General features: G+C 60.0%; 1 non-coding gene across 1 annotated transcript; it reads left to right on the top strand.

Annotated features, from left to right (window-relative positions):
- Nucleotides 1-11,250: 11,250 nt before the first annotated feature.
- LOC131865244 (5S ribosomal RNA) lies at nucleotides 11,251-11,369 on the top strand. The gene has a single exon (XR_009363973.1). It is a non-coding gene; the product is annotated as a 5S ribosomal RNA (ribosomal RNA).
- The last annotated feature ends 3,631 nt before the right edge of the window (nucleotides 11,370-15,000 follow it).

Below are 15,000 nucleotides of genomic sequence, written 5' to 3'. Positions count from 1 at the left end.
GCGGCAGAGGAGGTTACCAGCCGAAGGATGCAGTAGCAATAACAGGTATAGTTCCGCGGCGGCCGAGAAGACTCACCGCATAGGAATCGGGATGCGAGGCGAGGGATGCGGCGGGAAGGCCCCGACGGCTAAACGGAAGAGGCTGCAGGGCCGCCTCGGAATGGTCCAAGCATCGGATGCGATTGGGACGACTACCAGTGCCAACCCCTTATCCCGCGATGCGTCCGATACACAGATAGTTCCAAGGCGGCCGAGGAGCCTCACCGCATATCAATCGGGGTGCGAGGCGAGGGATGGGGCGGGAAGGCCCCAACGGCTAGACGGAAGAGGCTTCAGGGCCACCTCGGAATGGTCCAAGCATCGGACGCGCTTGGGGCGACTGCCAGTGCCAACCCCTTATCCCGCGATGCGTCCGATACACAGATGGTTCCAAGGCGGCCGAGGAGCCTCACCGCATAGCAATCGGGGGTGCGAGGCGAGGGATGGGGCGGGAAGGCCCCAACGGCTAGACGGAAGAGGCTTCAGGGCCGCCTAGGAATGGTCCAAGCATCGGACACGCTTGGGGCGACTACCAGTGACAGCCCCCTATCCCGCGATGCGTCCGATACGAAGATGGTTCCAAGGCGGCCGAGGAGCCTCACCGCATAGCAATCGGGGTGCGAGGTGGGGGATGCGGCGAGATGGCCCCAACGGCTAGACGGAAGAGGCCACAGGGCCGCGTCGGAATAGTCCAAGCATCGGACGCGCTTGGGGCGACTACCAGTGACAACCCCTTATCCCGCGATGCGTCCGATACGAAGATAGTTCCAAGGCGGCCGAGGAGCCTCACCGCATAGCAATCGGGGTGCGAGGTGGGGGATGCGGCGAGATGGCCCCAACGGCTAGACGGAAGAGGCTGCAGGGCCGCCTCGGAATAGTCCAAGCATCGGACGCGCTTGGGGCCACTACCAGTGACAACCCCTTATCCCGCGATGCGTCCGATACGAAGATAGTTCCAAGGCGGCCGAAGAGCCTCACCGCATAGCAATCGGGGTGCGAGGTGGGGGATGCGGCGAGATGGCCCCAACGGCTAGACGGAAGAGGCCACAGGGCCGCCTCGGAATAGTCCAAGCATCGGACGCGCTTGGGGCGACTACCAGTGACAACCCCTTATCCCGCGATGCGTCCGATACGAAGATAGTTCCCAGGCGGCCGAGGAGCCTCACCGCATAGCAATCGGGGTGCGAGGCGAGGGATGCGGCGAGATGGCCCCAAAGGCTAGACGGAAGAGGATGCAGGGCTGCCTCGGAATAGTCCAAGCATCGGACGCGCTTGGGGCGACTACCACTGCCAACCCCTTATCCCGCGATGCGTCCGATACACAGATAGTTCCGAGGCGGCCGAGGAGGTGGGGGATGCAGCGAGATGGCCCCAACGGCTAGACGGAAGAGGCTGCAGGGCCGCCTCGGAATAGTCCAAGCATCGGACGCGCTTGGGGCGACTACCAGTGACAACCCCTTATCCCGCGATGCGTCCGATACACAGATAGTTCCGAGGCGGCCAAGGAGCCTCACCGCATAGCAATCGTGGTGCGAGGTGGGGGATGCGGCGAGATGGCCCCAACGGCTAGACGGAAGAGGCTGCAGGGCCGCCTCGGAATGGTCCAAGCATCGGATGCGCTTGGGGCGACTACCACTGCCAACCCCTTATCCCGCGATGCGTCCGATACACAGATAGTTCCAAGGCGGCCGAGGAGCCTCACAGCATAGCAATCAGGGTGCGAGGCGAGGGATGCGGCGAGAAAGCCCCAACGGCTAGAGGGAAGAGGCTTCAGGTCCGCCTCGGAATGGTCCAAGCATCGGACGCGCTTGGGGCGACTACCAGTGACAACCCCTTATCCCGCGACGCGTCCGATACACAGATAGTTCCAAGGCGGCCGAGGAGCCTCACCGCATAGCAATCGGGGTGCGAGGCGAGGGATGCGGCGAGAAGGACCCAACGGCTACACGGAAGAGGCTTCGGGGCCGCCTCGGAATGGTCCAAGCATCGGACGCGCTTGGGGCGACTACCAGTGACAACCCCTTATCCCGCGACGCGTCCGATACACAGATAGTTCCAAGGCGGCCGAGGAGCCTCACCGCATAGCAATCGGGGTGCGAGGCGAGGGATGCGGCGAGAAGGACCCAACGGCTAGACGGAAGAGGCTTCGGGGCCGCCTCGGAATGGTCCAAGCATCGGACGCGCTTGGGGCGACTACCAGTGACAACCCCTTATCCCGCGACGCGTCCGATACACAGATAGTTCCAAGGCGGCCGAGGAGCCTCACCGCATAGCAATCGGGGTGCGAGGCGAGGGATGCGGCGAGAAGGACCCAACGGCTAGACGGAAGAGGCTTCGGGTCCGCCTCGGAATGGTCCAAGCATCGGACGCGCTTGGGGCGACTACCAGTGACAACCCCTTATCCCGCGACGCGTCCGATACACAGATAGTTCCAAGGCGGCCGAGGAGCCTCACCGCATAGCAATCGGGGTGCGAGGCGAGGGATGCGGCGAGAAGGACCCAACGGCTAGACGGAAGAGGCTTCGGGTCCGCCTCGGAATGGTCCAAGCATCGGACGCGCTTGGGGCGACTACCAGTGACAACCCCTTATCCCGCGACGCGTCCGATACACAGATAGTTCCAAGGCGGCCGAGGAGCCTCACCGCATAGCAATCGGGGTGCGAGGCGAGGGATGCGGCGAGAAGGACCCAACGGCTAGACGGAAGAGGCTTCGGGTCCGCCTCGGAATGGTCCAAGCATCGGACGCGCTTGGGGCGACTACCAGTGACAACCCCTTATCCCGCGACGCGTCCGATACACAGATAGTTCCGAGGCGGCCGAGGAGCCTCACCGCATAGCAATCGGGGTGCGAGGCGAAGGATGCGGCGAGAAGGACCCAACGGCTAGACGGAAGAGGCTTCGGGTCCGCCTCGGAATGGTCCAAGCATCGGACGCGCTTGGGGCGACTACCAGTGACAACCCCTTATCCCGCGACGCGTCCGATACACAGATAGTTCCAAGGCGGCCGAGGAGCCTCACCGCATAGCAATCGGGGTGCGAGGCGAGGGATGCGGCGAGAAGGACCCAACGGCTAGACGGAAGAGGCTTCAGGGCCGCCTCGGAATGGTCCAAGCATCGAACGCGCTTGGGGCGACTACCAGTGACAACCCCTTATCCCGCGACGCGTCCGATACACAGATAGTTCCGAGGCGGCCGAGGAGCCTCACCGCATAGCAATCGGGGTGCGAGGCGAGGGATGCGGCGAGAAGGACCCAACGGCTAGACGGAAGAGGCTTCAGGGCCGCCTCGGAATGGTCCAAGCATCGGACGCGCTTGGGGCGACTACCAGTGACAACCCCTTATCCCGCGACGCGTCCGATACACAGATAGTTCCGAGGCGGCCGAGGAGCCTCACCGCATAGCAATCGGGGTGCGAGGCGAGGGATGCGGCGAGAAGGACCCAACGGCTAGACGGAAGAGGCTTCAGGGCCGCCTCGGAATGGTCCAAGCATCGGACGTGCTTGGGGCGACTACCAATGACAACCCCTTATCCCGCGACGCGTCCGATACACAGATAGTTCCGAGGCGGCCGAGGAGCCTCACCGCATAGCAATCGGGGTGCGAGGCGAGGGATGCGGCGAGAAGGACCCAACGGCTAGACGGAAGAGGCTTCAGGGCCGCCTCGGAATGGTCCAAGCATCGGACGCGCTTGGGGCGACTACCAGTGACAACCCCTTATCCCGCGACGCGTCCGATACACAGATAGTTCCGAGGCGGCCGAGGAGCCTCACCGCATAGCAATCGGGGTGCGAGGCGAGGGATGCGGCGAGAAGGACCCAACGGCTAGACGGAAGAGGCTTCAGGGCCGCCTCGGAATGGTCCAAGCATCGGACGCGCTTGGGGCGACTACCGTTGCCAACCCCTTATCCCGCGATGCGTCTGATACACAGATAGTTCCGAGGCGGCCGAGGAGCCTCACCGCATAGCAATCGGGTTGCGAGGCAGATTATTGGGAAGGGAACCCCCTGGGATGCGGCTCAAGCAGTGCCCAAAGGGACTGGAATGCGGAATCACATCGAGAGACCCAAATGCTATACGAGGGCTCAAATCGAATTATCGATTTGGCCACGACATGGACGCATCGGAACGACTACCTTTGCCGAACCACTCGCAATTGCATCCATACCGAAACCAATAGACATTTCCGTTAGAGCCCTCGCATAGCATTCGGGAATCTCGCATGCCCCTCTAAATCGACCAATGCTGGCGCTCAATGAAAATCCGAGCGCTACCACCGTTCGAGCGCCAGCATTGGTCGAGTTAGAGGGGCACGGGGGAGAATGCTCCAGTCAACACCTCCCCTATATAAGTTATTTGTCCGATTCTCGCACAACCGTAGTCTGCCTCGTCGAATCAAACAACGGTCCCAGATTCCGACTTCCGTTCCGTAGAGACCCAAAAGCTAGATGGAGGCTCGCAAGAAAGAGAGTCGGCGCATAGCAATCGGGTTTCTCGAACGTTTAGGGACCGAGCTCACTTGCGGATAGGGCAAAATCCGCCAAGCAACCCAAAAGCTAGACGGGGGCTCGAATCGAATCGCCTAGGCGGCCACAACAACGACGTGTTGGATCGACTACCAGTGCCAAACCATTCAGCAAGACTAGTCTGTGTCGAGGCCGGATAGAGATTCTCAGAGAGCGCCCGCATAGCATTTAGGAGACCTGCCGCGTCCCTCACACTCGACAAATGGTGGTGCACGTTTATAAATCCGAGCAATCCCAACCCTTTCAAGCACCAACATCGGTCGAGATAGAGGGGCACGGAGGGGGCTGCGTGAGACAACACAGTCCCCTATATAAGTTATTTGTCCGATTCTCACACATCCGAAGAATGGTCATCAAATCGGACAACAGCCCAAACTTCCGACTTCCGTCCCAGAAAGCCCAAGAGCTATCTAAAACGTTCATGGCCGGAACTCGATCGCGGCTATACCAGTCCGCCAAGCAACCCAAAAGCTAGACTGGAGCTCTAGTCGAATCACCTCTGTGGCCATTGCAAGGACGTGTTGGAGCGACTACCATTGCCGAACCATTCCGCAGGTCGAGTCCATACCAAGGCCGCATAGAGATTCACGATGAGCTCCTGCATAGCAATCAGGAGACTTGCCGTGTCCATCACAATCGATAAATCCTGGTGCAAGATTTTTGCATCCGAGCGCTCCAACCAGTCGAGCACCAGCATCAATCGACATAAACGGGCACGGGGGGAGGATGCTCGAGAACACTACCTCCCCTATATAAGTTATTTGTCCGATTCTCAAGCAGCCGAAGTCTGGTCATCGAATCGGGTCAAAGACCACAACTTCCGACTTTACCCACAATGCAAGTCATCGAATCGAACATCGGCCCCCGAGTCGGACTCCATGCGTATGTCAGGTCATCGGACCCAAATTCCGCCTTCCTGCGCATGGCGGGCCATCAATATCAACTCGGTCATCGGACCCAAACTCCGCCTTTTTGCGTATGGCACGCCTTCAAATCGGTCATCGGACCCAAATTCCGCCTTCCTGTGCATGGCGGGCCATCAACATCAACTCGGTCATCGGACCCAAATTCCGCCTTTCTGCGCATGGCACGCCATCAACTCGGTCATCGGACCCAAATTCCGCCTTCCTGCGCATGGCAGGTCATCGGACACAAATTCAGACCTCGCCAATATGCCTACGTATCGAATCGGTCATCGGACCCAACTTCCGACTTCATCCATACTGTAGGGTCTTTGAGGTTGGCGCGGTGCGCTCAACCCAGGGAGTCGACCCATCGAAGCATACACCTCCCCTATATAAGCTATTTGTCCGATTCCCACACCTGTGTAGTTTGCACCTCTGACCAGGACATCGACCCCAACTTCCGAACTCGACTGCAACGACGGCACCAGCGCCTTGGTGCGCACCTTGCGACGCACAGTCCCAACATTCGCCTTCCTGCACATGGCAGGTCATCGGACCCAAATTCCGACCTCGCGAGTATGCCTACATATCGAATCGGTCATCGGACCCAACTTCCGACTTCATCCATACCGTAGGGTCTTTGAGGTTGGCGCGGTGCGCTCAACCCGGGGAGTCGACCCAACGAAGCATACACCTCCCCTATATAAGCTATTTGTCCGATTCCCACACCTGTGTAGTTTGCACCTCCGATCAAGACATCGACCCCAACTTCCGAACTCGCCTCCAACGACCGAACCAGCGCCTTGGTGCGCACCTTGCAACGCACAGTGCCAACATTCGCCTTCCTGCACGTGGCAGGTCATCGGACCCAAATTCCGACCTCGCGAGTATGCCTACATATCGAATCGGTCATCGGACCCAACTTCCGACTTCATCCATACCGTAGGGTCTTTGAGGTTGGCGCGGTGCGCTCAACCCGGGGAGTCGACCCAACGAAGCATACACCTCCCCTATATAAGCTATTTGTCCGATTCCCACACCTGTGTAGCTTGCACCTCCGATCAGGACATCGACCCCAACTTCCGAACTCGACTAAAAAGACCGCACCAGCGCCTTGGTGTGCACCTTGCAACGCACAGTGTCAACATTCGCCTTCCTGCACATGGCAGGTCATCGGACCCAAATTCCGACCTCATGAGCATACCTACTAATCGAATCGGTCATCGGACCCAACTTCCGACTTCATCCATACCGTAGGGTCTTTGAGGTTGGCGCGGTGCGCTCAACCTGGGGAGTCGACCCATCGAAGCATACACCTCCCCTATATAAGCTATTTGTCCGATTCCGACACCTGTGTAGTTTGCACCTCCGCTCAGGACATCGACCCCAACTTCCGAACTCGCCTGCAACGACCGAACCAGCGCCTTGGTGCGCACCAAAAGTGCGCACTTTTGGAGGGCACTTTTCTGCGCTCCAAAGGTGCGCACTTTTGGAGGGCACTTTTTGGAGGGCACTTTTCTGCGCTCCAAAGGTGCGCACTTTTGGAGGGCACTTTTTGGAGGGCACTTTTCTGCGCTCCAAAGGTGCGCACTTTTGGAGGGCACTTTTTGGAGGGCACTTTTCTGCGCTCCAAAGGTGCGCACTTTTGGAGGGCACTTTTTGGAGGGCACTTTTCTGCGCTCCAAAGGTGCGCACTTTTGGAGGGCACTTTTTGGAGGGCACTTTTCTGCGCTCCAAAGGTGCGCACTTTTGGAGGGCACTTTTTGGAGGGCACTTTTCTGCGCTCCAAAGGTGCGCACTTTTGGAGGGCACTTTTTGGAGGGCACTTTTCTGCGCTCCAAAGGTGCGCACTTTTGGAGGGCACTTTTTGGAGGGCACTTTTCTGCGCTCCAAAGGTGCGCACTTTTGGAGGGCACTTTTTGGAGGGCACTTTTCTGCGCTCCAAAGGTGCGCACTTTTGGAGGGCACTTTTTGGAGGGCACTTTTCTGCGCTCCAAAGGTGCGCACTTTTGGAGGGCACTTTTGTGCACTCCAAAGGTGCGCACTTTTGGAGGGCACTTTTCCTGTGCTCCAAAGGTGCACACCTAGGTGAGCACCTTCGACCACACCTTGTAGCACACCAAACTCTGACTTTCGACTTCATCCGCAATGCAGGGTCTTTGAGGTTGGCGCAATGCGCACAACCAGGGGAGTCGACCCATCAAACCCAACACCTCCCCTATATAAGCTATTTGTCTGATTCTCATACATGCGTAGCCTGCAGGAGCAATTAGGACATCGACCCCAACTTTCGGCTTCTAAACGAAAACAAGGTCTTTGAGGTTGGTGTAATGCGAACAACTAGGGGAGTCAACCCATCAAACCCAACACCTCCCCTATATAAGCTATTTGTCTGATTCTCATACATGTGTAGTCTACAGGAGCAATTAGGACATCGACCCCAACTTTTGACTTCTTAACGAAAACAAGGTCTTTGAGGTTGACGTAATGCGCACAACCAGGGGAGTCGACCCATCAAACCCAACACCTCCCCTATATAAGCTATTTGTCCGATTCTCATACATGTGTAGCCTGCAGGAGCCATTAGGACATTGACCCCAACTTTTGACTTCTTAACGAAAACAAGGTCTTTGAGGTTGGCGTAATGCGCACAACCAAGGGAGTTGACCCATCAAACCCAACACCTCCCCTATATAAGCTATTTGTCTGATTCTCATACATGTGTAGCCTGCAACAACGATTAGGACATCCACCCCAACTTCTGAATTCGTCTGCGTTGACCGCACCAAAGGTGCACGCCTTGGTGCTCACCAAAATCCGACTTCCGACTTCTTCTGCTATGCGGGGTCTTTGAGGTTGGCGCAGTGCGCACAACCAGGGGAGTCAACCCACCGAATGCAACACCTCCCCTATATAAGCTATTTGTCTGATTCTCATACATGCGTAGACTGCAGCAATGATTAGGACATCCACCCCAACTTTTGACTTCTTAAACAAGACAGGGTCTTTGAAGTTGGTGCAGTGCACACAACCAGGGGAGTCGACCCATCAAACGCAACACCTCCCCTATATAAAGCTATTTGTCCGATTCTCATACGTGTAGTCTGCAGCAGCGATTAGGACATCGACCCCAACTTCCGAATTCGTTTGCATTGACCGCACCAAAGGTGCACGCCTTGGTGTGCACCCTGGAGTGCACTTTGGTGCTCACCTCGGTGCACACTTTGGTGTGCACCTCGGTGTGCACCAAAGGTGCGCACCTTGGAGCGCACCAAAGGTGTACACTTTGGAGCGCACCACATAGGGTCTTTGAGAGGTTGGCGCAGTGCGCACACCAAGGTGGGTGTTGAGGTGCGTGCCGAGGTGGGTGGGTGCTAGGGTGCGCTCCATGGTGGGTGCCAGGGTGGGTGCGTGCTAGGGTGGATTCCAAAGAGGGTCATAGGGTGGGTGCCAAGGTGGGTTGGTGATATAGTGGGTTCAAAGGTGGGTACTAGGGTGGGTTCCAAGGTGGGTCACAAGTTGGGTGCCAGGATGCGTGGGTGTTAGGTTGGGTGCCAAGGTGGGCTCCTGCGTGGGTGGGTGCTAGGGTGGGTTTCAAGGTGGACGCGAGGGCGGGTGCCAAGGTGGGTAACAAGTTGGGTGTTAGGATGGGTGAGTGCTAGAGTGGGTGCCAAGGTGGGTGGGTGCTAAGGTGGATGCCAAGGTGGTTCACAGGGTGGGTGGGTTCTAGGGTGAGTTCCAAGGTGGGTCACAGGTTCAGTGCTAGGGTGGGTGTCAAGGCGGGTGTCGAGGTGCCTGGGTGCTAGGGTGTGGATGCCAATGTGGGTCATAGGGTGGGTACTAGGGTGGGCTGCAATGTGGGTGCCAAGGTGGGTAACATGCTCGGTGGGTTCTAAATTGGGTGCCAGGGTGGGTGTGCACCCACCTTGCCCGAGGTGGGTGCCAAGGTGCCAGTGTGGGTGGGTGCTAAGGTGGATGCCAAGGTGGGTGAGAAGGTGGGTGATAGGTTGAGTGGTAGGATGGGTGGGTGCCAAGATGGGTCACAGGGTGGGTGCAAGGGTGGGTAGGTGCTAGGGTTGGTGTCAGGGTGGGTGGGTGCTAGGTTGGGTTCCAAGGTGGGTGCGAGGGTGAGTGTCAAGGTGGGTCACAGGTTAGGTGCTAGGATGGGTGAGTGCTAGGGTGCAAAGGTGCCAGGGTGGGTGCTAGGATGGGTCGATGCTAGGGTGAGTGGCAAGGTGGGTCCACAAGTGTCAAGGTGGGTGCCGAGGTGGGTGCCAAGTCGGCGACTGCTATGGTGGATGCCAAGGTGGGTCACGGGGTGGGTGCCAAGTTGCTAGGTTGGGTTCCAAGGTGGGTGCCAACGTGGGTGCTAGGGTGCGTGGGTTAAAGGGTGTGTCACAACGTGGGTGCCAGGATGGGTGCGCACCCACACTGGCCAAGACGGGTGCGGGTGCAAGGTTGGGTTCCAAGCCCGGTCACAGGCTGGGTGCTAGGATGGGTGGGTGCCAAGGTGGGCACCAGGGTGGGTGCACCCACCCTGGCCAAGGTGGGTCACGGGGTGGGTCCTAGGGTGGGTAACGGGGTGGGTACTAAGGTGCGTGCCAAGGTGGGTCATAGGGTGGGTGCCAAGGTGGGCACCAGGGTGGGTGTGCACCAACCCTAGCCAGGGTAGGTCACGGGGTGGTTGTCGGGGTGGGCGTCAAGGAGCCAAGGTGGGTGGCAAGTAGCCAAGTTGCGTGCCAAGGTGGGTGTCGGGGTGGGTGCCAAGGATCCAAGGTGGGTGCCAAGGAACCAAGGTGGGTGTCTGGGTGGGTGCCGAGGTGGGAGCCAGGGTGGGTCCCAAGGTGAGTGCAAAGGTGGGTGCCAGGGTCAAGGTGAGTGCCAATGTGGGTTCCAAGGTGCCAGGGTCAGGGTGAGTGCCAATGTGGGTTCAAAGGTGCTAAGTTGGGTGCGAGGTTGGGTGCGAGGGTGGGTGGGTGCCAAGGTGTGCTAGGTGGAAGCCCGGGTGGGTCGGCATCCCATGGGTGTCGAGTTGGGTGCCTGATGGGTGCTTCTTGTCAAGTTTTAGTCGTCGGGACTCATTTCGAGCCTTAGAGGTCGTTTCTTGTCCGGTTGCCCTGTCTTCGACCTGGGAACCCAATTTTGGTCCTCGGGTCCCATTTTTTTTTGTCTCGCATCCCACTTTTGGCCTGTGGCCTTTTCGGGGTCGATTCTCGTTTTGGGCATCAGAGCATGTTTCTTCTCCTAAAACCCAATATTTGTTTATTAAGTCTCGGAACACATTTTTGTTCTCGTGGACCCATCATGGGTCTTGGAACGCATTTGTGGTCCTTGGGTCCCATTTTGCATCCCGAAACTTGTGTTTTGGTGCTTGATCCCTATTTTGGGTGCCCACCTTGCACCAAGTGCGCACCCGGGGCAAACCGAGCGCCTTGGTGCACCGGGGCAAGATCGAGCGTGCACCCGAGGCGCCCCGAACATGCACCAAGGTGCACTCGGCCCACATGTGAGCGCAGGTCGTTGCGCCCGAGGTGGTGTGTGGGCACCGCGTTGCAGACGGGACACTGCACGCACACGACGCCCCCTCCAGGTGCACGCACGTAGGCCGGGCCGGGTGCACACCCGACGCCCTAGCAAGGTGCGCGCACCCGGGCAGGGCTCACACTTGGCGAACGGGGCGCACTTCGCGAGGGAGGGTGTGCACCTCGACGGGGGTGGGTGGCCGGGGTGGATTCGCACGTGGGTCGCGGTTTGCTAAGTACACACTGCGACAAGCTCATAACGGGTGCGATCATACCAGCATTAGTGCACCGGATCCCATCAGAACTCCGCAGTTAAGCGCGCTTGGGCCGGAGTAGTACTGGGATGGGTGACCTCCCGGGAAGTCCCGGTGTTGCACCCTTTTTTAGTTTTTCGCCGGGCGTCGCAATGCTATTTGAATAAACCTTTTGCCCGTTTGCGTTCTCGTCGGGGCCGGGCCGGGCCGGGGTGCGCTGCCCGCACTACCGCGCGCGCGGGGGCGACACCGAGCGCGCACCCGAGGCACCCCGAGCACACAGGCCACGGTGCAACCCGGGCGTTGTGCGCGCACCCCGGTGCGCCCGAGGTGCTGCGCGCGCACCCAGGTGAAATCGGTGTGCACCTCGGCCAGTGCGCGCTCGGTCGAGTCGCGCACGTTGGCCAAGGTGCACGGTGATGTTTCTTACTCTAAGGTTCCGCACCAGACGCCCGGGACAGGTGAGCGAAGCTGGGCGGGGCCGGGTGCGCGGCCGGGGCAGGTGCACGCAGCTGGAGAGAGCTTTGGAGCACACTTCGGAGCGCACCAATGATGCGCTCCATTCAAAAGTTTCCTGAAAAGGCAAAAAAAGTTGAGATTATAGAATTTCCCACTTGAGAGATTGTAAAAAAAAAAAATTTAAAATGAAGGAAACGCGGGTGCCAAGGTGTGCGCAGCCCAGCCAAGGTGTGCGCACCAAGGCGCCCACCCTGGCGAAGGTGCACGCAAGGTGCGCACCCGAGGCAAACCGGACAATTAACCCAACTTTCGACTTCGCGCGCACCTTGGAGCGCACTTCGGAGCGCTCCTTGGTGCGCACCAATCTTGGGCACCTCGGAGTGCACCATGGCGCCCACCAAGGTGCGCACCCGGGGCAAACCGAGCTCCGACTTCGTGCGCACCTTGGAGCGCACGAAAGGTGCGCACCATGGCGCCCACCAAGGTGCGCAGCCCAGCCAAGGCGTGCGCATCAAGGTGCGCACCCTGGCGAAGGTGCGCACCCGGGGCAAACCGAGCTCCGACTTCGTGCGCACCTTGGAGCGCACAAAAGGTGCGCAACCCAGCCAAGGTGTGCGCACCCCGGTCAAACCGAGCTCCGAATCGTGCGCACCAGAGGTGCACGCCATCGTGCGCACCTTGGAGCACACTTCGGAGCCCTCCTTGGTGCGCGCCGATGTTGCGCACCTCGGAGCGCACCCGGGGAAAACAATGCAATTAACCCGACTTTCGACTTCGTGGGCACCTCGGAGCGCTCTCGGGTTCGCACCTCGGAGCACACCGAGGTGCGCACCTTTGATGCGCTGCCTTCACCAATTTCCAGAAAAGGCAAGAAAACATTGAGAAGGTGTGCGCACCGAGGTGCCCACCCTGGCGAAGGTGCACGCGAGGTGCGCACCCGGGGCAAACCGGGCTCCGACTTCGTGCACGCCGCACCTTGGAGCACACTTCGGAGCGCTCCTTGGTGCGCACCAGGGCGCGCAACCCAGCCGAGGTGCCCACCCCGGCGAAGGTGCACGCGAGGTGCGCACCCGGGGCAAACCGGGCTCCGACTTCGTGCACGCCATGGTGCCCACCGCGGCGAAGGTGCACGCGAGGTGCGCACCCGGGGCAAACCGGGCTCCGACTTCGTGCACGCCGCACCTTGGAGCACACTTCGGAGCGCTCCTTGGTGCGCACCATGGTGCCCACCAGGGCGCGCAACCCCGCCGAAGGTGCACGCGAGGTGCGCACCCGGGGCAAACCGGGCTCCGACTTCGTGCACGCCGCACCTTGGAGCACACTTCGGAGCGCTCCTTGGTGCGCACCATGGTGCCCACCAGGGCGCGCAACCCCGCCGAAGGTGCACGCGAGGTGCGCACCCGGGGCAAACCGGGCTCCGACTTCGTGCACGCCATGGTGCGCACCGCGGCGAAGGTGCGCACCCGGGGCAAACCGGGCTCCGACTTCGTGCACGCCGCACCTTGGAGCACACTTCGGAGCGCTCCTTGGTGCGCACCAGGGCGCGCAACCCAGCCGAGGTGCCCACCCCGGCGAAGGTGCACGCGAGGTGCGTACCCGGGGCAAACCGGGCTCCGACTTCGTGCACGCCGCACCTTGGAGCACACTTCGGAGCGCTCCTTGGTGCGCACCATGGTGCCCACCAGGCCGCGCAACCCAGCCAAGGTGTGCGCACCAAGGTGCACGCGAGGTGCGCACCCGGGGCAAACCGGGGTCCGACTTCGTGCACGCCGCACCTTGGAGCACACATCGGGGCGCTCCCGGGTTCGCACCGGCGTTGCGCACCGTGGTGGGCACCTCGGAGCACACCAAGGTGGGCAGCGAGGTGCGCACCTTTGATGCGATGCCTTCACTAATTTCCATAAAAGGCAAAAAAAAAACGAGATTTTAAAATTTCCGTTTTGAAAGATAGTGAGAAAAAGGGAATGCTGGTGCCATCTTGAGCCCGCCCTGGTGCGCAGCCCAGCCAAGGTGTGCGCACCAAGGTGCCCACCCTGGCGAAGGTGCGCGCCCGGGCAATTAATCCAACTTCCAACTTCGCGCGCGCCAGGGTGGGAGCGCACCCAACAACCGGGCCTGGGAAGAGCCAATGCGAGAAACCCCACCAAACGCTCTGACAAAAAAAGAGGGGGCGCTCCAGTAACCCCGCTTCGGAGCGCACCCTGGGCAAACCCAGCCAAGGTGCCCACCCCGGCCAAGGTGCAGGCGAGGTGCGCACCCGGGGCAAACCGGGCTCCGACAACGTGCACGCCGCACCTTGGAGCACACTTCGTAGCGCTCCCGGGTGCGCACCTCAGAGCACACCAAGGTGGGCAGCGAGGTGCGCACCTTTGATGCGCTGCCTTCACTAATTTCCAGAAAAGGCAAAAAAAAAAGGAGATTTTAAAATTTCCGTTTTGAAAGATAGTGAAAAAAACGGAACGCGCGTGCCATCTTGAGCCCGCCCTGGTGCGCAGCCCAGGTAAGGTGCCCACCCTGGCAAAGGTGCGCACCCGGGCAATTAACCCTACTTCCGACTTCGTGCGCGCCAGGGTGGCAACCGGGCCTCGGAAGAGCCAATGCGAGAAACCCCACCAAACGCTCCGACAAAAAAAGAGGCGGCGCTCCAATAACCCCGCTTCGGAGCGCAGCCGGGGCAAACCCAGCCAAGGTGCCCACCCCGACGAAGGTGCACGCGAGGTGCGCACCCGGGGCAAACCGGGCTCCGACAACGTGCACGCAGCACCTTGGAGCACACTTCGAAGCACTCCCGGGTGCCCACCGGCGTTGCGCACCGTGGTGGGCAGCGAGGTGCGCACCTTTGATGCGCTGCCTTCACTAATTTCCAGAAAAAGGCAAAAAAAAATGAGATTTTAAAATTTCCGTTTTGAAAGATAGTGAAAAAAAAGGAACGCGGGTGCCATCTTGAGCCCGCCCTGGTGCGCAGCCCAGGCAAGGCATGCGCACCAAGGTGCCCACCCGAGGTGCACACCCGGGGCAAACCGGGCTCCGACTTCGTGCAGGCCGCACCTTGGAGCACACTTCGGAGCGCTCCTTGGTGCGCACCATGGTGCCCACCAGGGCGCGCAACCCAGCCAAGGTCTGCACACCAAGGTGCCCACCCCAGCGAAGGTGCACGCGAGGTGCGCACCCGGGGCAAACCGGGCTCCGACTTCGTGCACGCCATGGTGCCCACCGCGGCGAAGGTGCACGCGAGGTGCGCACCCGGGGCAAACCGGGCTCCGACTTCGTGCACGCCGCACCTTGGAGCACACTTCGG

This window comes from Cryptomeria japonica, unplaced genomic scaffold (assembly GCF_030272615.1).
Source record: "Cryptomeria japonica unplaced genomic scaffold, Sugi_1.0 HiC_scaffold_107, whole genome shotgun sequence".
NCBI lineage: Eukaryota > Viridiplantae > Streptophyta > Pinopsida > Cupressales > Cupressaceae > Cryptomeria > Cryptomeria japonica.
This window is presented reverse-complemented; position numbering and strand designations above follow the sequence as displayed.